Consider the following 27,488-nt stretch of genomic DNA (forward strand, 5'->3'; position numbering starts at 1 on the left):
ATGATAGCTGCAGGTATATTCAAAGGAGAGGTTTCATTACAAGGATTTTCTGTAAAAGTCAGTGTATACTTGTCAAAAGTGCAGGTCAGTGTACTTAAAACTAAGAAACTTGTAAGTGGCCCAAAATATTTGCTGTACTGTGAGCAAAATGTGCGTGCATAAGGAGTGACACTGGCACAGCAAGGAGGTACAGCAGAGAAGATGACACACCAATCACCATTGTGTTATGACCTAAATATATTATCTTTAAAACAACACACTCATAAATATGAGCAGAGTAATTTAAAAGCAGTTATCCAAACATTTCTTTTTTAAAAGGTCTCGCAATAGCAAAGGTTTCATTCTCTATTATAACTCTCAGTCTACTTCATTATCCCAAGACAGAGAGGCCATATAATTAAATTAACTGTGACTTTGCAACTAATTTTCAGATTTTAAAAAACCATATGGTACCTTTCATGGGACATTTAATCTGCTCATTCATTAAAAACTTTGACCCCACAAGTATTTCCCTCAGTTCAATTAAAAATCTATTAGAATATTAGTTCATGCATCAATGTCGTGTAATCATCACTACTCAACACAAGACAAATATAACGAGTGAGAACTGAATAAACCTTAGCATTAATTTCAATAATACAGTGTGAAGTCTTTGAAGTGAATGCTTTCTTTTATCCATATTTCAAACATTTATCATTATTTTCATCTTTCTCAGAAAGAACCTGTTCCATACCCTCACCAATGAGTATCAAAAATTTACAAGCCTGTAGGAAAGCACAGGTAAATATTTGGAGCTAGACATTATGCAGGACTAGAGAGGAAACTTGGAATGCCTCTATGTGTGTTTACACCACCAGTTTGATTTGGTCCCTGTTTTTCTCTTATCTGCCACTTTTAAACTGTTCAGGGGCTGACTACACCAAGTTTGATACTCTGCCCCCTCTGTATTCCATCTCCCATGTCATTGCTCCACGGTCACCACTCAAGAACCCATATTCAGTTTCATAATATCTCTTATAATTTGATTATCTTATAATTAAATTTTTCTTTTATCTTTATCTCTTATAATAAGAATTTATGAATCCAAAATCCCAAAAGAGTCAATCCAAAAAATGGAAATTTTTGCCAGTTAGGTGTATATTATGCCTTACAGTGCCAGACCTCTGCAAACACAGGCCAAAGAAGGCTAGGGACAGAAAGGATCTTTGTCAGTAGCCTCCAGACCAGGACAAACAAAGGCTGCACTTCCAACAAACCTGCAAGGGACAGGAAAAAGAACAAGGCTTGTAGGAGATGCACTGTGGGAGAGGAGGAAACCTTGACCTTTTCTTCACTATCATAATTTGAATTATCTCTTCTCTTTTGTTGTGGCACATTGATAACAATCTTTGCTGCTAATTTATAATTAGTTTCTTAATAACCTTGCTTCCTCTCCTCTTTCTCCTCACTCATCATTACTACTTTTTGAAACCTCTTTATTCATGCACAGAGGAGTTTTTTTAGGATTATTACCTCCCTATACCCATCAGAAGAAATCACATTGCCCTGCTGAATTCAAGTTTCAGATTCAATATTCCCCTTTTTGCCACTTTTATTTTCACTTCAGTGGCCCCAACAGTCTAACAACCTTAGCTTCTCTTTTTGCATGTACGACATCTCCAAACTCATCTACAGAGCCATGGATAAAATTTTATAGAACAATCATTTAAAACTCACATCTTTAATGTGTCTCAGACTTAATAACCTGCAAGTAAAAAAATTTTTGTAAAATATTAATGTCTGCAAACTACTTCCCAAATTTACATTTAGACAGTGAATGTTACTTAAAGTACCACACCATGCCTGATATCTATATTTCCAATCTAGATAACATTTGGAGAACATAAATTATTATACCATACAGAAAGGGATTTGAACACTGAGCACTTAGCAAAAAACTGTTCAAAGTGTTTATTTAAGAAGAAATATTTAACAGTGACCAGCCTCAGAAATTTCCAGAACTAACACTGCATTGATTTTATGATTATTTCTATGGAGTTAACATGAAATTTAAAACGTTTTTTTAAGAGTACAGTTGTGCTACAGCTAGTTTGCATGAGACAGTTCTGCCATTTTCTGTTCAGCTTTCTGTAATAAATTTCAGTAGATTTATCTGAAAAAAGATGCTTCCACTGATTTAAAAGGTTAAAAGAAATATGTTTCAAAGACAAGGTTCAGTACACTGCAGTATTTGTTAACTTTCCATAATATTTATTGAAAAATGTCCCTTTTTAAGAGTTCTATAGTACAAGAAAGCACAGTCCAATTTTTTAATAGAAAATACAGTGAGCTTCTTCATAGAAACTGTTGTTTAATTTTCAGTTATTTTCAACTGTATAGTTTTATGAGTGCATAGGAAAGATAAAGTCCTGCCAAGAAAAACAAAAAATCAAGAAAATAGAGCAAGTACCTGTACATAACTCTATATGAAGCAAAAAGGATGTCAACAGTTTCCTAGAGTTTTTCTAAGATGCTCTTCTTAAGGCTTTTTTATTCCTGCTGTATATAAACATTAATGATAATGAGGCACCAGACTGTAAAGAAAAATATTAATAAGTTAGATTGATAAAAATATTATCAGGGGAAATATCATCTAATACATGGAAAACTTCCACTCAAATTTTCATCAGATAGTGCATTGCAAAAACAAAACAAACCCATAATTTGCCAAAACAATACGCATAATTCATTGCATAATTTTACATTTAATACAAAATATAACATGCATATGAAGTGCAACTGCACTTTTGTGCATTATGAAGAATTTCTATTTAGTACAGCAATGCTATTTAGGCTTTTTTAAATTGAAATACTTGGAACAAACGCCAAAAACATGTAAAATTACCCAATGTCAGTCTGTACTAACTCTTACTTCCCTTCAAAACTTGTAAAATTGTAGTTCCTACCAACAGCCAAACTCCTGTTTTTTAACCATAGGGGGGAAAAAAATCTGGTTTGAATAGTTTTTTAAAATGCTTTTTACTTCTTGCTCTAACTAATGCTAGTGGCACTGTTCTGCATCCTGAAAATATCATGAGCTCTGTAAATTGAATATATATTATGCCCCCAAGAACTGTCAAGAGATAGGTAATACATTCTAAAATTACCATTAATATAAACAGAATATTAGTTAGAGAAATAGTTGATATACATTTCAGCAGCAGCTTCATCACAAAACATATAATGAATTGAATATAAAGGAATGCAAAACTGTGTGTAAAATATTGAATTTTTATCTTCCAATCTAGTTGAGGAATACTTGTTTGGCCCCAATATTACATACTATTATATATTAAAGAAAAAGGTTGTATATCCTTATATCTGCCTTACAAAGGGTCACAGGGTAGATGATTGTGAAACATTAGAAACAAAGGGAATATTAAAATGTAAAGAAGAAAATTGGAAGGCAGGGAGGACAAAACCACATTTAGTTCTGGCAAGTATCTGCAGCCAGCAAAGAGGCACTGCCAGCTGGCCATCAGCTGTGGATGGAAATATGTTCTAGCAACTGTTCTGGGTGGTTTCATCCCAAAACAGTGTCTTCTCTCTTCTGAAAAGGTGCCTGTCTTGGAAAGAACCGTATGCATCCATCCACAAAAGTCTAATCATTTAGGGAAGCTTATATTTTAGGGAACTGGATTAAATGAAAAAAGCATCAGAAATTCAGGAATTAAAGGCAGCCAGTAAAAATCGTGTGCTTGGAGCAAACTTACCAGCTCTCAGTTGAAAGGTTTCCATGACAATTCCAAAGTTTCCCACAGATTTTTACCAGAATAGTATTCAACATGACCAGACAGTTTCTATACCTAAGAAGAGGCATGATTCCATAGATGATGTGAACAAGGTCAACTACACTGTTTTCAATGGGATTTCCAGCTAGGAGTGTTTTCAAGAAAATAGAAGCTTACTTATTATCATCAAATATGGTACATTCTTGAAAAAACAGCATGAGAACAAGAGTTTGTAGCTACAGAAGAACATTCAATCAAAAGATATATCTACATCAATAATTTGATAGATAGCACTCTAGAATTATTTATTGACTTTACCTTAAAATTGCATATAATTTATTTATTTAGGTGCTCTATACATCTCTTAACAGTAGTATTCAGGAGCAGATTTTCAAAAGCATAGAAATGCCTATAAACATCTAACTTTCTAGAGTCCTTTGAAATTGTATTTTTAAATCCTCTAGCAATTTTGATAGTTATTGTCCACTGCAGGATTTAGGTACCACAACAAGCATCTGACCTGTTGATAAGGCATCTTCAAACAGCCAGTAGTCAAAATTATTCAACAATGCATATTAATTTTTTTTTAACCCATGGTCTTTTAACGTACAGAAAAACCAAAATTGAAGATTTCCAAGTCAATCAATTATTTCCACTTCTCAATTGTTCTCAGACCTATTCATAGGCAACCTCCCTACTATTGTTCTTCATTTCTTTAAGAAACTCTGGAATACACCAGGCTGAAGACATCAAGTTCTACTCTTTTGTGCTATTTGAAGTCATTGTGCTGCTATTGCAAGTAAGATAAAATTGTCCTTTTTGCAAGGGCCTGGGCTTGATTTTCAAGGGGACTCAACTGGTTTATCTTCAGAGAAAACAGCTATTTTTAAAGAGAATTTTCACTTTGAGTACTGAGCACTTGAGGAATTTGGGCAATTTGCAAAAGTGGAACACCTTCAAACCCACAGCTCATTAAAAGAAAAAATCTAGTACAAAAGAAAAGGCTCACCACCCCTGTTAAGGAAACCAGTTCTTTATGATTATGACCTGACCAAGTGTTCCCTGGGTCATCTCTCTGCAATCACAGCCTCTGAGGAAGTTCTATTTCTGTCTCTTGCTCAAACCTCTCTGCTTGTCATGTAGTTTCAGAAGCACCTTTGATATGAGCCACAGGACAATCTTAAACAATTGTTGTTTCTTTTCCATGGCACCTGTTTAAGACTGCCCCAGCTTATTAAATTGAAAGGGGAAGACATGAAGGGGAGGGAATATTGCCTGCTTCTATGTCCAGTTATGGAATTCCTAGAAAAGCAGAGCAAGAGTTCAGTAAGATTTCTCTCTGCACACAATAGTGGGCTTGCTGTCCACTATAAAAATGAGATAGTTCTAAGTAGATCATTGATTTGTAAATATTTTTCTTTTTTTCTTGTATTTGAACATTCTTATCATTTGTCCCAAACTTTGATTGCCCAAATGCTCTATTTTGCAGCCATACCTGTAAAGCACAAGGGGGAAAAAGAGATTGCTATATTTTTCTTCAATTTTTCAACTCAAGTGTTCTCCAGAGGTTACACAAAATGGAGGCATAAAGTCTTGGATTTTAAAGGCTTGTAACGTGTGGCTCTTCCCTGCCACAGGAAACCTCAAATATTGTCTACTTAGTAACATCCAGTTTTTAGAAAAGGTGAAGAGCAGGATATGATGAAAATAGATAATAAAGTTTGATCTGCTGCTGCTGCAAAAAAGAAAGATTTTGATACTTGTAAGATGGCACTGTCTTCTTATAGTGAGAGACTGAAGCATTTTGAAGGTTGAACTTCCATCACACAAGATTCCAAATCTTTAGAAAGTGATGGATGCTTAGAGACAAAGCTAGCTAAAATGGCTTTCTTCTGAATTTATACTTTTAATAACAGTGTACATGCTTGAGAAATCCACAGGACACACTTCATTGGTAGAAATGCCTCTGCAGGACTAATTCTTTCTGTGTGACCTGTAGTTCTGACACACCTTTGCACTGCAATAATCTCTTCTAATTTCATTTTTTTCCCCCACACTTCTCAGCTGCTGACTCAGGAAGGCACCACTACTTCTGTTACATGCTGGAGATGTTTTCAAGTCTCATCTCTTTCCCTTCACATGGGTGAGAATGAGAAAAAAAAAAAAAATTATTTAAAATGAATGCAATAATGTTTTACTTTAAGTCCAGGATGCTGGCCCTGGATGTATTTATGTTTTAAGCCCCAGTTTGGACATATCCTTCCCTCCCCCCTCCCATGGGATATGTATTAGTTTGCTGTATGTATCATTTGTGAACAGGAAAGAAAATACCAATTCTGCCAATGTGATACTATCCAAAGCATGCAAGGTATTTATTTTTTTATATAGCATTCATCCAACTTATCTCCACTTCCCAGCCAGCCCAGGACACTATCAGCAACCTTCATAAGTCTCTTGTCTTAAAACAAAACTGCCTTTTTCCCCTGATTTGGCTGGGTATTTTTTATATTTCTCCCTTGGACCATTTCCCAGGCTCATGCATTCTCTCTGCATTGCTCCAGTTAATTACTTATATTTGATGGCCACCTCTGCGAGCCCTATTACTTATTGCCACTTGTGAACTGCTGTAATGTGGGGTGTTTGTCACATCCACCAAGGTCACAGCCAGCCCTGTTATCATGTGGGTGCCCTCCCTATCTGGCAATATTGATGGTGGTGGGGTGTGAAGCGTTTTCATCTCACGCTGACCCCATACGAGCGAGCACTGCGTGTTCACCTTAGGTAACTTCTGCTGAGTAAGCCTTTAGCTCTCAGCAGCCACTGCTGCAAATGTTAACTGTAAGTCATTGTGGGGAGCTGGGAAGCAACATAAAAATTCAGTTGCTGCAGCTTTTGTGGCTTGAAAGGTGACATTGGTCATTTTTCCCCACAAGCTTTTGCTGCTTACTGCTGATCTTTTCCATCCACTCGTCATGCAAGTGGGAGTAAAAATAATGTCTCATTTTTTAATGACAAATATGACACTACTTTAATTTAGAAGGGCATTTCTAGCTTTCATATTCTAGACAATAACCTCTTTAAATTTTCAGGATCCTGTTTACCAGAGTTCCAATTTGGTTTATCAATAATATTTACAGCTATATTAACAGTTTATAGTAAACAGTTCAGGAGATTTGACTCCAGATGGACTCACATACTTGCACTTGCTTTCATCCTATCCTGCTGCTGTATTTTAGCAATCCCTTATTTACCCTTTGGGGTTTTTTTCTACATCCATCTGTATTGCACCCTATCATCCTTCTCAAAACTGGCATACTCCAGCTGTCCGTAAACCTTTTTGCTTTCATCAAACACCGTGTCTATCTCAAGAAGGATGATGAATGTATAAGACTACATATTTTTATTGATCCTTGATATTAGCAAGACAGCAGGCTGAATAAGATCATTAATAATTTCTCTGAAGAAGAAAATGAGAGGAGTCAACTCTCATTCAAGCTGCAGACACCTTTCAGCTCAAAGGCATTCTAGCCAAGCTAATGCCTTGTCTTGAGTGCAACACCTCTGTCAGTGCTGTTACCAGTGACTGACGTGACTGGTGGCAGTGGGCCAGTCCCCAAGCTTCCTCAAGCCTCAGTCTCCCCATTTGAAAAAAATCCCAAGCCCTAAATTCCTGCTTTGAAATTTTTCCATATCTGCTTAGGGTAAAAAAAAAACCCATAAAGAAACAAACAAACAAAAAAACAAAAACCAAAACAAGCAAAATAAACCAAAAACAAAACACAAAAAAAACCCCACCAAACCAAAACAAAAAAAACCCCAAACCAAAACCCAAAAAAATTCAACCAAAAAACCCCCAAAACAACAAAAAACTCAACAAAACAAAAAACCCAAAATAAAAAAAATAAAAAAACCAAAATCAAAACACCAAAACAAAGAAAAAAATAAAAAGACAAAAAACAAAAAAAACCCAAATAAACAAAAATTTTAAAAAAACAAAGAAAACCCAAAACAAAAAAGCCAAAATTAAAAACAAAATAAAAAAATCGAAAAAAACCAACAAAACAAAAACCAAGAAAACAAAAAAAACTAAACCCACAAACCAAAAAAAAAAAGAAAACAAAAACCAAACAAACCAAAAAACAAAACCCCACCTAACCAAATCATCTCCACAAGCAGTTTCCATTCAATGTTGTAGTAGATGACTTGTGATCCCAGACAACTTCCTTTTTCTCTAAGGTGTGAGAGACTTTAATCAGGAAAATACTTGAAGTTATTTCAGGAACCATTAGCGCGCTAGTAAAAAATAAGGAATCCACACTCTTAAGAAAAAGATTTCAAGCTATACAGATGGAAAAATTTGCCTCTATCTTTAAACCAAAAAAAAGGAAAAATGCCAAAAAAATAAAGACAAATAAAAATGAGGTTTCTGCAATCTTATGCACAGGTCAGGGCCTTTTGAGCTGTACTCCAGAAGAGATTATGGCACATGATGTACAAAGTGAACTCAAATCAAAGGTACACATTTTATCTACAAAGCAATATTGAGAATTTCACCACTATAAACAGCGTAAAATGACATTCAATGTGTCTATGGCCATTCAAAAAACATTAAACAGCTCTTCAGAAGTTCCACTAGAAATACATTATTAAAAGCCAGTTTAAAATGTAGCTGGTACAATGCTTTTCCCAAAATTCAATCATTGTCTAATTTAATACTCCACTTAGTTTGAATAGAAGCTCAAAAGCAAAGCTACCTGTATTAAAAGTATCATTTGCTCATTATTCAGATCACTACAGACAGATATTATTGGATCATTTCATCTGCAGTAGTAAAAGCTATCCATTTATTTAAGAAATAAGGGAGAACAAAAATACTATAAAAGATCACATACTAGTGAGAAAAAGTAAGTCCAGGAATTAACAACAGTAATAAACTCACCATTTAGGCTTAGAGTGATGGCAGGTAGAGAGGATTTGGGATCAAACTCTGAAGGATACTGACTTGGACAGTGTATCTATTTAGATAAAAAGATTAGCCACTGAAATACAAATGAACTTTATGATTAGCAAATAGATAGAGGATATTGGCAGATACAGGATATAGGCACATCTGTGCCATAGATGAAACGGTCTTGGAAACCTTGGCCACTTTATTAAGTCAAACCTCAGTTTTAAATAACTTAGAAAATGTATTTAATTCTCTACTATGTTATTTCCTGAATATATAATCAAGTAGACAAAAGGAAAAGTTTAGAATAATTCAGGATGATTTAGAGCAGCCCTGTCTACCAAAAATTCCAGCTCTGGCAGCACAGCGAGATGTGCTGAAGAAACACTGTTGAACATCAACTACAATGTCATGTGTGCAAACATAAGTTGTAATTCACATCTACAAGGAAGAACACTAACCACAAAATAACCAGGTTATAATTCTAGAAATTAGCTAATTTGTGTTTCTCAATAACTACTTCTAATTCAATGTTACTTTTTTTGTTACAGACATTAGGCAGAGGAGAAATACAATGATGAAACTCAGTCAAAAAACAGAAAATACTGTATCTTCCTACAAGGTAGAGGAAAAAAAATATTGTTTGCATATTTGCCTATATCAAGACAACCCAATAAAATATGATAATATGCTCAAATTTCAACCCTTAATTAATCCTAGTCTTATTCACAAAAGCATTTAGGTTTATCATCTCAAACACCTCAAATGATCATATGTTGGCAAATCTCCAATGCCACATGACCTTCTCATCATCTGTGATTAAAAAATGCCCATTCCAGTCCACATTACTTACTATATCAGTCTATCAATATGGACATATTATGAGTGACAAGGGTAACCACACTACCAAAAACGTACAGAAGTTGTTTTATGTTATGATTTCAATATCTATTTGTTAATACGAGAGGTTTTTCCTTTGGCTTAGTTGTCTCAGGCACTCTATTTCTTCAAGTGAAGTAAAAATGAAGGCATTCCCCCATAACAGCAAACAGTGAGTTTGAATGAATTCTAACACATTCTTGAGGTTATGCTGCACTTGCCCTCTTTATAATTTGTTTTCCTTTCTGGTCAATTCTCTATGCATTCTAGCTGTATCTTCGACCAGAGACAAGTTGCTTAGATAAATAGAATTATTATTTGATGAACTTTTTTATGTTTGCTGCTTTACTTAATGAGACACAAGGTTATTAATTTAGTCCTTGTTATTTTCCTCTTTCAAGGTGACATAAGCAGAATATAATTGACCAGATCTGGAACCAGTATAAATTAACTCCATTGAATAAAAACTAGTTTACATCAACTACATCAAGGCTCTTAACATGAAAGAAATTTATCTACATCAAGATGACACATTTAATTTGCCACACCATAGTAGTATGCGTACTATTACATAAATTAAAGATTATTGCTCACTCAAATCAAAGAAAAATTCCATAAACAGTGTTTTGAAGCATTAGAGTTCATCCTGTTCCTGATAAAGCAGTAACTCCTGTTGGTTAATTGGATGTATAGACTGCTTCCCAAAGGCATGCATGAGTCATTGTCTGGAACTTGTCCTTCTCAAGAAAATCATTAACACTTGCAGAGAAAATCATCTCTATCAGTGTTTCCTTCCTCAAATTAAAGATAGGCAGCTTGGCAAATGCTTAGAGTTGCTGTCAAAAGGTTTGACAGGCTAAATAGAGCTACAAACTGAGTGCCAAAACAAAAATGGATTGGAAGATTACAGCAACCTCACAATAACAATAGTGGGACCAGACCAGTCATATATCCTAGAGATACATACAAATAATTTTAAACAGGTAATTAGAGGTAAAGCTATAAACAATATAAGTCCTGAAGAAAAATAATACTTCTAACTCTTAATCTATTATTCCAGGAAAAAGGAACATATCTTCCAGTTTTGAAATCCATCATAAAGCAGAAGGATCTGTAGTACTCCCCAAAGAGATTGTGTTGCAGGCTGGTGGGAAGGTTTGAAGGCAAATAAAACACCACACAAGCAGCAAAGGTTATTGTAAGTGGCCTAAAATACATGAAAAACAAGACAATTCTCTCTCCTGGTGGATAGCTGTCCTTAACTGCTTGCTCTGCACATTAATGTCCTTGCGATCAAAGGAACACAAACCCTTGTCAAACTCTTGTATTCCCACCTGTTTAGCAGCCACAGTAAATCCATTTCCTTTAATTTGTTCTTGTTTTTACTGCTATTCTTTTCTCCACTGCCGATAACAGAGTGGGACTTGCTCTTTCTGATGCAAAATACTATCAGCAGCAATATTTGTAGCTATCTCCAGGAAAATTAGTGTTGATGTCCATCTTGGTCTTCTTCAAGTGGCTGCTGTTCCTCCAGATGTCCTAATGTGTGCTTGCAGTTACAATACAAAACTTGGTAATTTTTCATAGAGAAAAGAATTACCAAAATGCATAATTATAGCCCTTGTGGTCCTTATTCTCCTACTCTGTTCTCTGGACTTCAGTTGTAGTGATCATGGCCTCATAGCAACAAAGAGCCTGACCTTACTGCAGAGAAAACAACCTACAACCTTTTATTTTCATGATTAAGACATTTATCTTATTGAAAGAGGAGGACTCTAATTGCAAGTCCACTCTAAAGACTGGTTTATGCACTTCAGCTAATATGTAATCAGACAGAAAGCATACTACCAACTTCACCTCCATCTCTGCTGCTGCCTGAGAGGCAAATTCCCACTCAAGACTTATAGAAAAAGAGCCATTATCATGAAAAGAAAATAGACTTTCAAGTAAAAAAGCTCTTCAGATTTAAAACTGAGAAAATTTCAAAGATGCAGACAAATTGCAAAAGATTAATTAAGTTTAACTCTATATATTAGTCAGTCCATCTGAAGGATGTTTTCTGACTAGAGAGCAGAAAATGCTGTAGAAGAGAAAAGTGTTGTTATCTTTCAGAGAGGAAAAATCCATGCTGTCCATAACCATCAAATAGCAATTAAACTGGCAAACAAAAGAAAGGAGATAGAAATCATGAACTGGAAAGAATACATCAATGAGGCTGACAAGCAGCTCTGAGCTTATTCACTACAACAAACTTTTACAAAGTTTTATATCTCTATCCCTCCTGTGTACCAGTGGTCTATACTCAAGCTGTCATTCTAAAGACATTAAAAAATCCCTCAGGAGACTGAGGAATCTTGAGCCTGTGTTAGGATTCTTGTCCTCTCCAGATGACAAGATGCAGCAGAAAATAGTCGAGTTCTCCCAGACTAATTTCTACCTCAAACAATCTTTCCAGCCAGATGAAAAAGAATTCAACACAAGTATTGTGAACAAGAATTATTACTTGTTGATACTATTACTGTCAAAGTAGCAGTTGTTCTAATCAGTCATCATTAATTAATTATTAAGAATAGAGATAAAAAATATTCATTGATATGAGACACCCCTTTAAACACCAGCATATCTTCTGAGAAGGACAGATGCGATACCACTCAGCTACCTAAAAAGATTTTTAACTTGGCTGGAGCAGTATTCTTGGAAAACACCTCCTATTGACAATTTTTATTCACAAAAATACAACATTTGAAAACTTACAGCCTGCGCTAGGAGAACTTTTAACCTTAAAAGATATTTCCCAGAAGCTCCTACCTTTCAAGCAGCCCTTTTTATCATTGCACTCCCTGACTACATTATATGCATCAAACATGACCTGCTTACACCAAGGGGAAAAAAGCACAAATCTAGACACTCATGGAAGATGCAACTCACAGTGGAAAAAATCACTCCATACCCTGTCCACACCCTTTCCAAAATGCAGGGTACACTACCCAAAGCACCAATAGTGCTCCTCAGTTTGTGTGGATCAACAGCCTCACAGTGACCTTGCAAAGACAGTGGATGAAGGGCACATGTATCCAGGGCAGGGCATTTATCCTGAGTCAGCTCTGATTCCTCCTCCCCTCCAGAGAGGCTCCCCAAAAGCCTGGGAAAGATGATCTAATTCAGATAAAAACTAGAAACTGCAATCCATAACACTAGAGGATACTCACAGTTAAGAACTCCATAGAAGCACTGCCTTTATGAAACACTGCAGTTCCCTATTAACCAACAGCCTCCCACAAACGGTAGGGAGATAGAAAAAATCACTATCTCCCTAAGTCAGGAAAATAGGCAAAGACATGGTTAACACCTCCTTGTAGATCCCAGTTATCTGTTTTCCCATGGTCTAAGTAACACAGCTAATTAAGTTAGAATAATTGTTTTCAAGAAGTATTTGGTTTTAATGATTGCTGTTTCTCTCTCAGACAGGAAGATCACATACCCCTACAAGCTGCAGATTTCCTTCCAGACTATGCTGGTTGGTCTAAGATGCAACTTCCAGCCAAAATCTTGTAGAGCATAACAGCTACTGTAGTACTGCTGCTGCAACCAAATGCAACATAAATTTCAGAAACCTAATTGACCTGAGGATGTTAAACTTCCAAACACACAGCAGTAAAAGAGGCATCCGTGAAGGCAATTTTAAACCAAAAGGGAAATGAAAGTAAATATAAACTGTGAGTCAGCTACTATGCTAGTGTGCTAACAGAGTTGGAAGAATCAGATGGAAATGGATAACATGGGAAAAGAGAGAGCAATTCTTTTAAGTAGAAAAGAACATCAGCTAAAAGTAAAAAGCCTTATTAGAAGTTAGGGGAGAAAAAAGATAGGAAGAAATATGAGTGAATTGAAACAAAAATAGAGGACACAAACAATAGCCCATGTAACAAAAATTTATTTCACTGTACTCCTACATTTTGTTGCACCTCTGATACAAATTTAAAATGAAAGCTATCAGCTTATCTAAGGAAAATTATTTATTAATTAGGCCAGAGAGATTAAAATCCTGGGGTTTAGCAAAAGACAATTCTGTCTGGTTCCTGAAATTATGCAGGTTCCCTCAAAAAACTTCACCAGCAATGCTACGTTTGCTAAGATTAATTTCTCTGTTGCTGTCTTTGCCCCTTTTCTAACCATTACATGCACCAGTAATCTTCTCCGTACCAGTTCTGCAGTATTACAAGAAAAATTCTCAGGACAGTCAATTTCTAAGCAGGACAGATTCAGCCTAAATGAAGACAGTTATATACTCCCCTCACTCAGACCACTACACCCATTAAGATCTCATTAGTCAGCCAATTGCCTCATCCTACTTAAGATATTAAAGAAATGAGTGGGTCATAAAATCCTCATCACCATGCATTTGGATCAGTATATCTTTGCAATAGTGTAGTTCACACCCTCAGATGAATAACAGCTCAAACTTCACTGTGCCTGTTGAGGAGAGCTCCATTATATCAAGGTCATTTTAGTTCAAAATTATAATTTTGGAGTCCATCAAATTGGGCCTTATAATATATCTGGACCTTTGAGGTAACTGTCTGTATCCATGGAAACAAAAACATGCAAGGACAAGGGCAGAATGTCTCCAAAGCCCAGCAATCTACATTTCTGCATAAATAATCATAGAGCAGGTTCAGGACAAATCCCTCTGTGTTACTGACAATGAGAAGTCTTAAATAACTCACCTAAGCCCTACAAAACTCAAAACTGACAAATTTAGTAAGTCTTTTTTACATCTCCTTTCCTTCTTCCCTTGTTTGTTCCTTATTTCAGGAAAATTCTAAGCCAAAATTTGGAGTCTTCAGCAAAAACCACTATATCTTGCACCTTGGGTGCTTATCTGTTTTTTATAAAGGTATACATACCTAAAAACTTGCACACTAATAGAGCAATGACATGCTAAAAGGCGCTGAGGTTTATATATTGCAAAGAGAATCACTGATGAAAATTAATTCTCTGCCTGTATTTTAGGCAGAGCAGAAATTCACACACTTTACCAGCCTGACCTTCACACTAATCTACTCCAGATGCTTCAGAGGAAGGAAAAGGGAGTCTTAATACACACAGTGGATTAGTAGCACAGCAAAAAGGCAAAGTAAGGCAGGATGAAAAAAATAAACAGTGAGATGAATCACATGGAGAAAAAAAATTAAAAATAAAAATGGAGAGGCAGCTTTTAAAAGCAAAGATATATATACTGAAATCCCTACCTTTTTCAAAACTAAAAGGTTCCCTCTGGGAGCTTCTTTCTACATTTCTATAAGTACTACAGAAAGCCAATTTAGAATAAAAATAGACACTGCAACCAAAACAATGAAATGTTTAGATTGCTTTTCATACAGACTAAAACTAAACGATTATTAACGTTCTAAAATTATTGAAAGGCATTCAATTTTTAGGTAAAAAAAAACCTGTATTGATTAAAATGGAAAGAGAAAGTCATAGGTGCCCAAGACAAACCTTCTATAGCTATCCTAGCAGAAACATTCTAGCCATCAAAATCTGAGCAATGTGGGGAGTCTTTTTAGTCAACAAGGATGTTAAACCAATATCAGATCTTTCAGACCCCTTGTAAGAGTGAGTTATTTTTAGGTTTTTTGTTGATTTTTTTTTACATGCAACGGGGTCAATATCACAATAACCCTTCAGGATAAAAATATTTAAAGAACTACTCTTTGAAAGTGTCACTAACATGTGATAGCTTAGCAGCAAAGGGCATTAACACCTTCCAAAAGTGCCAGCAGCTGCTTCAGAGCATACTGATCACCTGCTGTTCTTCAGGGCAAGAGGTTCCAGAACAGAAATAAACCCAGTTATCCCACAGAATGTGGAGAAACAGTCACCTTCCAGGAAGATCATGCACATCACAAATTTTTCCAAGTTTTAGCCTTCAGAAAAAAAAAAAAAAAGACAACCTACCTAACAGTATAATCCCATAATCCTAACTTCAGAAATAGATAGTTCCAATTTTAACTTTAAGGCATGCTGTGTTTTCTACTGGGATGGAGTTAATTTTCTCCTTGGTAGCTGGCAGAGAGCTGAGCTGTGGATTCAGTGTGAGAATCAAAAAAAAAGACAACCTACCTAACAATATAATCCCATAATCCTAACTTCAGAAATAGATAGTTCCAATTTTAGCTTTAAGGCATGTTTTTCTACTGGGATAGAGTTAATTTTTTCCCTGGTAGCTGACAGAGAGCTGAGCTGTGGATTCAGTGTGAGAATCATGTTGATCACACACCGATGGTTTGGTTGGTGCTGAGCAGTGTTTGCCCAAAGTCAAGAACTATTCTGTGTCTCAGGCTCTGCCTGTGAGGAGGGGCACAACGATTTGGGAAGGAGCACGGTCAGGACAGCTGAGCTGAACTGGCCAAAGGGATATTCCATACCAGGGAATATCATATCCCGTGTACAAACTGGGGAAAACTGTCTGTGAAGGGCTAATCACTGCCCAAGGACAGGCTGGGCATCTGTCACTGGGTGGTGAGCAGCTGTATTGTGCACCACTTGTCTTTATTGCACTTTATCTCTCTCCTCCCCTCCTTTTTATTACTATTATTATCATCATGAGTATTTTTATTGAACTGTTCTTATTGTCTCTACCCACAAATGCTCCTTTTTTGGGGGGTTGCTTGGTTTAATTGAATAAGAATCACAATTCTAAATTTACCAATAATAATTTAAAAAGTTCAGAGCACTACAAATTTAACAAAGCCAATGGCTTTCAGCAAACAGATTTTTCTGTTAAGAGTCTGTTACAGATCTAAATTGTTTACAAAGCCTCAGTAAATAAGTTGGAGCTTATAGTTTTTTGTTTTTTTTCTGATCAATATCAATTCAAATCTCATCCTTCCAAGAATAAAAATGCCAAGCTTGGTTCTCTATTTATTTCATGAGATAACCAATTTTGTTTTAATCTGCAAAGCAATCACGTTTGTTTTTTCCAGATTTTAGAATCCCACAAAGAACAGAGAGAAAAAGTGTGTGTGCAAGAGCAAGTGAGAATAAGCCCTGAATTTAAACTGTGAATCCACAAAAACACAACAAGACAAGCCTGACCTGTTTAAAGATATGATTTATAGTTTAATACCATCACAAAATTCATTTTTAAAGTAATTCCACCAACCAGATAAATAAAGCTCACTATATTAAGCATTCCACTAAAAATTATTTTCCACAGCTAGTAAAAATATGATGAAACAAAAGAAGGACTGCAGCACTTGTAGGCTATACCTGAGAGAATACCAGACCATCCTAACTAATATCCTTTTCCTAGTGTACCTGTAAATGGGAGAGTTTATAGAAATATTTGAATTAACATTGTAATGGGAATCATATCTCAGAACTTAAACATTTCTGATAGTGCTGTGATCTAGTAAATAAAGGTCGAGGTCTCATAAACACAAGTTTATTTCTGTCTCTGCCTTTGATGAACTCAAAAAAGTCATTGAATCACTCTTTCATTCAGATTCCCAGTGGAGTAAAACAACACCATTTCTATAAGTTTTTCTGAAACTTCTGGTAAAAGATAGCAAAAATTTTCTAATTAACACTGCACACACAGGAATCACAAGAGACTGCATAAAATGAATTGAAAGGAACCATATCTCTGAATTTAAAGATATATCTGATAGTGCTGTGATCTAGTAAATAAAGGTCGAGGTCTCATAAACACAAGTTTATTTCTGTCTCTGCCTTTGATGAACTCAAAAAAGTCATTGAATCACTCTTTCATTCAGATTCCCAGTGGAGTAAAACAACACCGTTTCTATAAGTTTTTCTGAAACTTCTGGTAAAAGATAGCAAAAATTTTCTAATTAACACTGCACACACAGGAATCACAAGAGACTGCATAAAATGAATTGAACAAGTATAAATTACCATATTTTCACCTTCTTTACATTTAAGAAATAGCCTATCCTTTCCAACTCAACATAGGGGGTGATTTTTGTTCCTGTGCTTCTTAAAGCAGTCAGGCCACATCCAGAAGGCAGCTCAGATTTCCAGAAATGTCCCAAACGGCTGATGTGTCCAAAGCAAGGAGAGGTCATGAAAGCTTTCTCAAAGCCTGGGCTCACCACACCCATATCCTACACTCCCTGAAGGTCCCTCAAGCAGGCACCAGCCTCCATGTCCCCAGGGCTTGTGGTGCCAAACTTGCCTTGAGCTCAGAGTGAGGGACAAGAATGCACCCAATGCTCGCGTCAGAGCACGCTCTTAACTGTGCTGCTCATTTAGAATCATGGAATGGCTTGAGTTGGAAGAGGCTTTCAAGATCATCTAATTCCAACCCCTTGCCATGGGCAGGGACAACTCTCACTAGACCAGGTTGCTCAGAGCCCCTACAAACCTGTCCTGTCCATGAGCACATCAAACAATGGGACATCCACCAAGTGCTCAGGGAAATCTGTTGTAGTGTCTCTGTGTTCACTGAAAAAGAAGGAGACCTCCTTTGACTTCTAAGCCATCACCCAGGTTTTTTTTCACCTTATCCATGATCCTTTTGCATAATTTTTGCATTTCTCTGCCTTGGAGTGACAAGGAGAAGAGATCTGGACCTCACACCTTTCTTCTTCCTACCCTCACCTTCACCTCTCAACTTCTGACAGCACCTGATTAAAAAGGGACAGAGAAACCCAACACCAGCCACAGCACATTTGTCTGGGAGGGTGCTGGACATTCACACTCCTGCCATGACAATGATGCTTGGCAGTTCTGCTCTGTATTTTGCATCTTCCTCCCAAACACTTCACAGTGCCACAGAAATGTGAAAGAAGAGTTGCCACAGGGGTGGAAGGATGGAGGGACGGCAGGAGCAACACAGATTCACATCGACAGCTAAGCCCATGTAACAGACAGGCAGAAAGCTTTCTTAACAGCACAGTCTCCTCCAGGAGATAGTTGCCATTAGCCAAATCTCACAGGGTGAAAAAATGCAAATTCTTAAGATCAAATCTTCTGGTTTTGCAGGTGTTTTATGGACAGCTTTGTCACACAGTGCTATAGCTTATTTTGTTTCAGTCTTATGGGCCACCTTAAAATAATTTATACATATTAGTTAGAAAAATCTAAAGATGTTACTGCAGCTGACACTGAGAAAACAAAGATGCTTTTGGTGGCCCAGTAAATACTCCATTAAAATTTATAAGTTCTAACTTCTAAAGCAGCCTAAATACTCTTACACTGAAATATTTTCTTCTTTTCAGCCCAAATACATTTGTATTTATTTTGCCTTACAATAAATGTTAAATTAGTGTGAAAATATACAATAACTATTAGATCCAAAGTACAAGAAAATAATAGTCAATATTAAGCTACAAAAAATGGCTTGAACTCTTAATATTAAATATATTTTATATCAACTTATTTTTACTCAAGTTTCTAACATATTTTTCTTGCAAAAAGCAATTGTAAATGACCAAAATCCAATTTTCTTTTGTGTATTTGCAACATTTATATATGAAGACTATTACAATACAATAACCCAGTGAAAGCAATTCAAATCAATAGTTGCAATCAGTGTCTTACTGATTTGTCTGTTGTCCCAAGGAGGAAACTATTCACTTCAGGATATTTTGGCTCCTACTAAGCCCAGAGGTAACACACATAAAGAACATTATTTCCTGAAATATTTTTAACATATTTTACCAAGAACAGTAGCTTTCACAAAAAAAATTGCACAGATATATGTCTGAATATCAAGAAGTAATGCAACCAAGTCGTTCTCAATTCAACTTCTATGCAACATAAAAACTTTGCAAGAGTTGATAAAAGATTTTTCTCTAGGGAAAACAAATCAACCCACCAAAACCAACAACAAACAAAAAAAACCCCCAAAAAACAAACAAGCAGAAAAAAACCCAACCAAGTAAAATCCTCACAAAATGGCATGTTTTCCATGTTTAAATGTCACCTTTCAAAAGAAAAGTTTATATAGCCTCCAAGATATAAAAATGATCAATAAATCATTGCACTATCTAATTTTTAAGTAGAATGGAGTAAGAAACATTGAAAATATTTGCATGTAGGTCAAAAGGTTATGGAAAAATTCCCTCTAATAAATTTCTTAAACAATCAAATGGTCTTTATAATAATTACCTAATACGTCATGCACATTCACATTTCTGGCTCACAAAAGAGTTGCAAAGAATGATTTCTGAAGGGAGATTATGGAGGTAAAACAATCCAAAGGCTCTCCTGACTGAGATGGTCTCCTGGTCAAAAAAATAAGCTTGGCTGAGGAAGAAAATTGGTCCACTATCCCTGAATTTGAACACTAAGAGATGGAGTTCTAGGTATTTTTATAATTTCTCCACAAATCTAAGAGACAAACCAAATGCCAAACTTTTTATAAAGAGGGTGCCAACATCGAATTTTAAAGTTATATTTTCCAGGAAGTAGTAGCCTTTATTAGAACTGGTCATAAAGTTATCACAAAATTAAAGTACAGAGCCCATTTCAGACTTAGAAAACACCACAGTCTTAACTAATGCTCTCTGCTGAAAAATTTCTTTTTTGTGATAAGAAAAAAGTAGGGGTAGCCAAGGGGAGAGCAGTCCAAATCCGAACCACATTCTTTTTTTCATATATAGGTTAACATATATCTGGTGAGGCCAGGAGCAGGCTGCAGATTCCCCATCCTTGGACACACTCAAGGTTAGGGGGGATGGGCTTCTGAGCAACCTGATCCAATTGAAGTCCCTGCTCATCACAGGGGCAGTTAGACTAAATGGCCTTTAAATGTCCCTTCCAACACAAACAATTCCATAGTTCTGTATTCCATTCTCCTGACAGTAGGATTGCAAATGTAAAATTTAACTGAGAGGAAGGGATTTTTAAAAGGGAATTGATAACACTTCCCTTTTCTTAACTCTAGAAGCTCTACAACTGCTAAAACTGCATTTCAGTCATTCTTCAACATTGTTCTGGCTGAACAGCATATATTGATATTGCAGGTCATATAAAAGCAAACACAGATTTTCTTAACCTAGAGATCCCAATAACAACCAACACCTTCTGTACACATCTACCTTCATTTACTTTCTCAAAAGAAATATCCTAGGTGATTTGTTCTCCTCTCTCCAATGAATTCAATGGATGTACCCAGTAACAGTGTTAAACAGATGAGGAGTCCTTGTTAAGCCTGTTACACACTTCTCAAAAAAATTTGGAGGCCCAAGATGTGATACACTTAAAATAAAAGCAGCAAGAACCACTTGTGGTTTGTTCCAGCTGACCAAGCACAAGATCACACTTGGTGATTCACTAGGATGTCAGCTCCTATGAACACACTGAGACCCAAACATCTGCTGCCACAACACCTGGAATTTGTTCTACTTCACAAACAGAAAACCGATGCAGCACAGTCAACATTGTGGCAGTTTTCAAAAGAATTCACTGTGAAATAAAGACAAATTCCATACATTTGACAGAAATGACTAGTTCTTTCCAAGCATGTGATTAACAAAGAGTGAAAATACAGTCACACAAATGTTGACAGTTGCCATGAAATGCTGCACTCCAAAGTGTTGAAAAACATGGTTTTCTTTGATTATGATATCTCAAGAGTTACTCATTCTATCTTGTGAATTGCTTATTTTGGTCTCCCCTCTCTCCAAGTTTTCATAGGCACATCATGATAAGTGAAAAATATTTCATACTAGTAGAATGGACGCAGTCTTCAATTGTTCTTATTTTTCTTTGTTATTTCTTTGAAACACATGTTGTTTTTCTCAACAATTTAACCTCTAAGATTGAAAAAAATACCTTCTCTAATAAATCTAGTAGGATGTTTAAGTATAATTTAAGTATTTGTCTCAAACTCAACAGTATGCTATTCATTCTTTTAAATAAGCTTATGTTGGCAATAAAAATCAAGAAAGAAACGTAGATGGTGGTGCAATGCCTGAGGGAATATTGAGTTCAGTTGTGAAACAATAAAATTTCTTTCCCTTGTGAGTCTGAGATTAAAGGCTTTTGGTTTTGGTACAATAGCCATGAGTAACACATACAAGTGACTTTTTTTACTGTGTGAGATTCTCCTCATGCACATCTCTTATTTCTTCAAGATAATTCAGATAATCAGCAAGGCAAAGACAACAGATCACATTGTTCTTTGTGTTAAACAGATAATCAATACTCCAAGGCAATAAAATTAAATGTTTGAGCTTTATTAAACTTGGGAGACTGCTGGTGAGGAGCTGGAAAATAAAACAACATTAAAAGTCAATTAGCATAACCATTATAGCAAAATATTTGCTTTTTGTTCCACTACAAAACTGAATTATAAAATAAAATAAGTGAGCCTGTAAGCTCATTGTTACAGTCATGTGAGGATTATATATCTATTTAACACCAACAAGAATAAAAATTTGTAATGCAAATGCAGACTGAGGCAATCTACATGAAAATCCAATAGAAGTTTGGTCATAACAATGAACTGAATAAAACAAAGCCTAGCTCATTATGTTGCTTTGTTTCAGTTATTCTTTCAGGTTCTAGAAATTTGTAGGTGATTAGAGGCTGGTATGTGCCATGCACTCCTGAGCCATCCAAGTTATTAAGAAATGCAATACTCCATTAATGTATATTAATTGAAACTACTTAGTGTTCAGAAATAAACTGTGTGATTAAGCATTTTAATGGATTTAAGCAAAACATTTAACCCTACAAGCTTGAGTCTAGAAGCCTGCAGATCTCAGATAACTCCCAGATACATTGTTAAGTTTCTTTTTATAGTTGTTTACTGAAAAATGTTTAATTGCTGAAGTGAGCAAATCCTACTAGGTTCAAGGTGGAAATTCTGCTTAAATTGAATCAACTGATGGAAAATTTTATTTAAAAAAATAAAGCAACCAAAAAAAGGCTTCACTGTGTATATTGTACCAAAGTACAAATTAAAGCTTTAATAATTTTCAGTCTTTGCAAGTTTATTTCTGGTGTCTGTAAACTCAACTGAAGCCTGAGAATGACAAAGATTAATCTGTTCTAGGCAAGATTAGATGGGGAGCCCTTGTACCAAATATACTTCTGTATCTTACATGTAAATCTAGCTTTTCAAAACATCTGCCTCTCCAAGGGATACTTTCATCCACAACCAGCTATTGGGCAATGCTACATAAATAATAATACATACCATCCACATCAAAAATACCTATGGAGGCCTCCAAGGAGTTCCCATGAAATGGTGTGAGCAAGGATGTTTTACCCCAGCTGGGATTCAGCTGATTTGACAGCAGCCCTGTTGCAGAACTTTCAGCATGGAAAACAAATCACAGAATGGGTCAGGTTGAAAGGGACCACAATGGGTTGTCTGGGCCAACCTCCCTGCTCAAGCAGAGTCAAGATGCTATTTTCTCATTCCAGATGCTATTGCTGACACATGGGACAAGATGTAAACCTCCCCACTCAAAACTCCCCTAGAGCCATTAAAATTTCATTTAAAGAATGAAATGAAGTTTTAGGTTTCCATTAGTAGAAAGAAAATGTACATTCGAAGAACCTGAAAACCAACAAAAACAGCAAAATATTTTTAGTGTTGTTTCAGCAAGCAATGGGAGTATCAGCATTGATAACAGCACTCTCCAGTTATACATCAAAACAGTTTCCAGATGCTATTGCTGACACATGGGGCAAGATGTTAACCTCCCCACTAAAAACTGAAGCCATTTTTTCCCCCTAGAGCCATTAAAATTTCATTTCAAAGAATGAAATGAAGTTTTAGGTTTCAATTAGTAGAAAGAAAATGTACATTCGAAGAACCTGAAAACCAACAAAAACAGCAAAATATTTTTAGTGTTGTTTCAGCAAGCAATGGGAGTATCAGCATTGATAACAGCACTCTCCAGTTATACATCAAAACAGAACAGCTGTTCCTGTAAAATTCATTGTAAAACAGTGAAAACCTGACTTTCCATAAAGCTTTTTCCTCTTCTGCCAAAATTTCTATTCAAATGGAGATTTCAGGTTTTATTGTAGACTTTTGTTTAACAGTTACTTCAAGGATTTCCCACCTGCTTTATTCATCAATCATTTCATCACCTCCAGAAACCTTGACTCTACCTAATCTGTCTATCTGAAGCTTTTAAAATAGGCAGATATGGTCTTCATTAAAACACATTTACCTCGCTGCTGAAAGCCCCAGTAAAATTCAAATTCGAAAAGTTTTGAAAAAGAAGTTTTGCTAATTAAAATGTAAGAATTTTACTAGTCTTCTTTTGCAATAGAGAATATGCCAATCATTATGTCTAATTTTTCTTTTTCATTTCAATTATTTTAGTTTAGCTGCCAAAATTCTTGTATTCAGGTTGAACTTCAGGCATAAGTGCTATAATATCAAGGGTAGTATTAATTATACATACATGCTTTATTTTAGTTGACCTAACTTCACTGGATTTGTGCAGGTGAAGGAGGAAAGTGAAATAATATCTTTTCCAAGACTACTCACTGAGAAGATTGCAAAAATAACTTTTACATAGTTATACAGGCAGAAGCTTCAAATTCAGCAAGTGTGTAGGAACTATATTTACATTACTTACAAAATAAATAGAAACTTGATTGATCAAAATATTTCTATTAACATTTCTTTTCTGAGGAGGCTCTGCTATTTAAAGTCTTCAGTCATGGTTCTACACACAACACAGATCCTAAATATAACTTATACGTAATGCACTGAAGTGCTGTGATTATTCCCCATTTACTAACTTGGAGATTTGTCTCAAAACACAGAAAATTGTTATTTTCCCCCTCAAATACAAAATACTCACTGCAGAAGCCATCATTAGGATTAGTGTTTTCATCATTTATTGCATCTGTGGGTTTAGAAAGGAAACTTATTTGTGTCTCAATTACCATGGGTTTCACATCATGCTGCATTTCCTTTCTTGGTCTGGACATCATCATTCCTTACCTCCTCAGACTCTGGGATTCAGCTTGTCAGTGCTCCTCACTGTTCAGTTTTCCTGCTGAAGCCCAGAGAGATCATGTTTGGCTCTCAGCAGTCATAATTCATCTCCTCAGCCTGTGATCTCTCTCTCTCCCTGCTGAAGTGTGACCTCAGTGAGCAGGCAGTCCAATAGGCTCCCTGCCCACCAGAGATCGGTCTCCAGACTGATTTTGGACTCCACATGTTTCTTCTTTTTTTTTTATTAACCTCCAGCTATCATGCACTATTTGGGATGCCTCCATTCCTTTCCTAAAAATCAAGAGCACTTTTAGTCACTTTTAAAACCACAGTGAAAATCACCTCACATGCAAGTTGGAGTTTCAGTTCTTGATTTCCCAAGAACTCCCTTCACCTTCCCAAGCTGTCAAGTCTCATCATCAGTACGAATTGCCAGTAGGAAAAGCAGGTTTGTTTTTTTTGTTGTTGTGTTTTTTTTTTAATCAGGGGTGGTTTTTTTGGTTGTGTAAGGGCTTAAGGAGTTCTCTTGTAAAGCTCACTGAAGGACATCTCATCATCAGTACAAATTGCCAGTAGGAAAAGCAGGTTTTTTTGGGGTTTTTTTTGTGTTTTTTTTTAATCAGGGGTGTTTTTTTGGTTGTGTAAGGGCTTAAGGAGTTCTCTTGTAAAGCTTCACTGAAGGAAGATCTGTGTATTTATCTGACTCATGAACAGATGGACGCATCATTACTAGTGAAAGGTCTGCATGGGTAACATGCATTTTACAAAAACAGAGAATGGGAGATACTTCCACAGCTACAAAATCTGCTTGGTTCTCACTTTCAGACAAGTTTACATAACACAGTTTTACAGAAGTCTTCTAGATGGTGTTTCTCTTTGCCTCTGGATCTCTGTACTACTCCACATGGTTATTTTTAAATATAAAAAAAGACTGGAAATGACAGTAAATTAAAGACAATGGAAAATGGATAATTGATTTTTTTTTTTTTACTCAGATTGAGTTGTGTCATTTTCATGCTGTTTGTCTTCCATTCCCACTAGAAACAAAAACATGCGGTTCAAACTGAGCGAAAAGAAAGCAAGGAAATTTGCATTCATTTTCTAGAGAGTACTATGAAAAGAAGGAAGAAGACATCAGAATAAGGGACTAAATAGTGGTATCTTGTGGAAAAAGGCATTTTTTCGTTTAAAATATCACTTGTTGTTCATGGTCTGCCCAACCTCAAAATTAGCCAAACAACCCTAATCATGAAGAAAAATTCAATCACCATTCTTCTACCAAAAATCAACTGTTAACTATAGCTTCAAATTTAGGAAAACTGGAAAAATATATTCACGGGACTCAATGAGCCAATCTTTTAATATATCGGGAAAAAGGGGGGCTTAACAAGCAGCACTTAATTAGAGAAAGAGGAGAAAACAGCAGCAGGAGAATAAACACCATAGTGTAAACATGCACCTACATATTTTTAAAAGTCATCTTCAATCACATTTGCATGCAGAATTTAGGGGATTTTTTTCTGCTTGTATATCACTGAAATAAACAACTTGGCTCCATGTTACTACCCCTCAAAATCTAGTGAAAACACAAGAAATCTTTCTTTAAACTTCTCCCTAAAATTAGACAAAACTTTGAGAACACACAGCCTCCATATAAACGTGGACTTCTCCACGTAGATCAAATGGAGTGTGGGTTGTCTCTCCAGAAGCATTAATTATTATCTAATTCATTATTATCTAATGCAGCACCCAATAACAATACCTAGTGCTTCAGCACCAAGCACAGTCCAAACACTCATACATGCTTGAGACAATGTCAAAACACGAGAGAAACAGATGTGGAGAGGAGAACATAACTTCATCTAATCCAATAAGCTGACATAGATTTAGAGACTGTTTTGTGATTCCTGATGCTTTTTTGATGACCTTCACTGAGGGGAACAAAAAAAAAAAAAAAATCGGTATTCTTAAGACGGCTTTAATAAAAAGCTGATTTGTAGAAAACATTGCCAAAAATATAATTCCAGACTTTCAAGAAACAGCACGTGACCCTGTAACCACAGCACAGCAAATACATTCCAGTGAGAGGGAAAAAACCAAAACCACAAAAGAAAAAAATAAAAAAGAAAACTAAAAATGCCTTTCCGTGGTGCAATGTAAGATTTTTTGGGATGAAATTTAAGGTCATGGCATAGGAATGGTTCGGGTGATGACCAGACCATACCAATTTGCTTTAAAAGTGTTTCAATGAGACCTTCTGAGAGAAAAGTTTTGTTCCCCTGTCACACAGCACTTCAGAAAAACTCCAAATCACAATGTCTTACAAAACAAAAAATTAGTTATTGGCTTTTATATTTCCCCATTGTCTTATTGCAAACTGAATTGAATATTTCCTTAAAAACCATTATTTTCTCCAAGGTAAAATCAGAGATGAAAATTGAGGGAACATTACAAAATAAATCAGGAGGGCCTTCTCCAAACCATCACTTATAGTAGAAATAAAAACTTAAAAATTAAATCTAAAAACATTAATTTTTGTAAGAGATTGCATTTTAGAAGAAAAAAATATCAAGAGCAAAGGAAAAAAAATCATTAGAATCACCTAAGCTATAATTTTCAAGTAGTTACCATACAAAAAACTCTGTACAAACATGGATTGCTCCCTATCAAACATTTATGAAATTATTTTTGCAGAATAACCACAAATATGTCAAATTAAGGAACCTTTTTCAGGTATTTAGATTTTTTAAATGCTTATTTCACCATCTAACAAGCCTAGTTCCTGGAAACCCTTCCAGATATGGTATTGCTCATTTTCATCCCTTAAAACATATTCAAAACCCAGCTGAACATCTTGGTTTTTTCCTTGTCCTTTTTGTTTCCAGTTTTTATCCTTGCCTCCCACTGTTTACACAATATTTTCATGTCTCAGAAATACCTTCAAAAA

The 27,488-nt window shown here is 35.8% G+C and overlaps 2 long non-coding RNA genes across 2 annotated transcripts; both read right to left on the reverse strand.

The window, feature by feature from the left end:
* Positions 1 to 1,189: 1,189 nt before the first annotated feature.
* LOC120504073 lies at positions 1,190 to 3,889 on the reverse strand. Its single transcript, XR_005627924.1, has 3 exons — positions 3,753 to 3,889; positions 2,450 to 2,573; positions 1,190 to 1,256 (listed from the first exon to the last, which is right to left on the reverse strand). It is a non-coding gene; the product is annotated as an uncharacterized LOC120504073 (long non-coding RNA).
* Positions 3,890 to 22,832: 18,943 nt separating this feature from the next.
* On the reverse strand, positions 22,833 to 24,676 carry LOC120504074. Its single transcript, XR_005627925.1, has 3 exons — positions 24,548 to 24,676; positions 24,405 to 24,449; positions 22,833 to 22,890 (listed from the first exon to the last, which is right to left on the reverse strand). It is a non-coding gene; the product is annotated as an uncharacterized LOC120504074 (long non-coding RNA).
* Positions 24,677 to 27,488: the final 2,812 nt, after the last annotated feature.

Source organism: Passer montanus, unplaced genomic scaffold (assembly GCF_014805655.1).
Source record: "Passer montanus isolate IOZ18808 unplaced genomic scaffold, ASM1480565v1 scaffold28, whole genome shotgun sequence".
NCBI classification, from domain to species: Eukaryota; Metazoa; Chordata; class Aves; order Passeriformes; family Passeridae; genus Passer; species Passer montanus.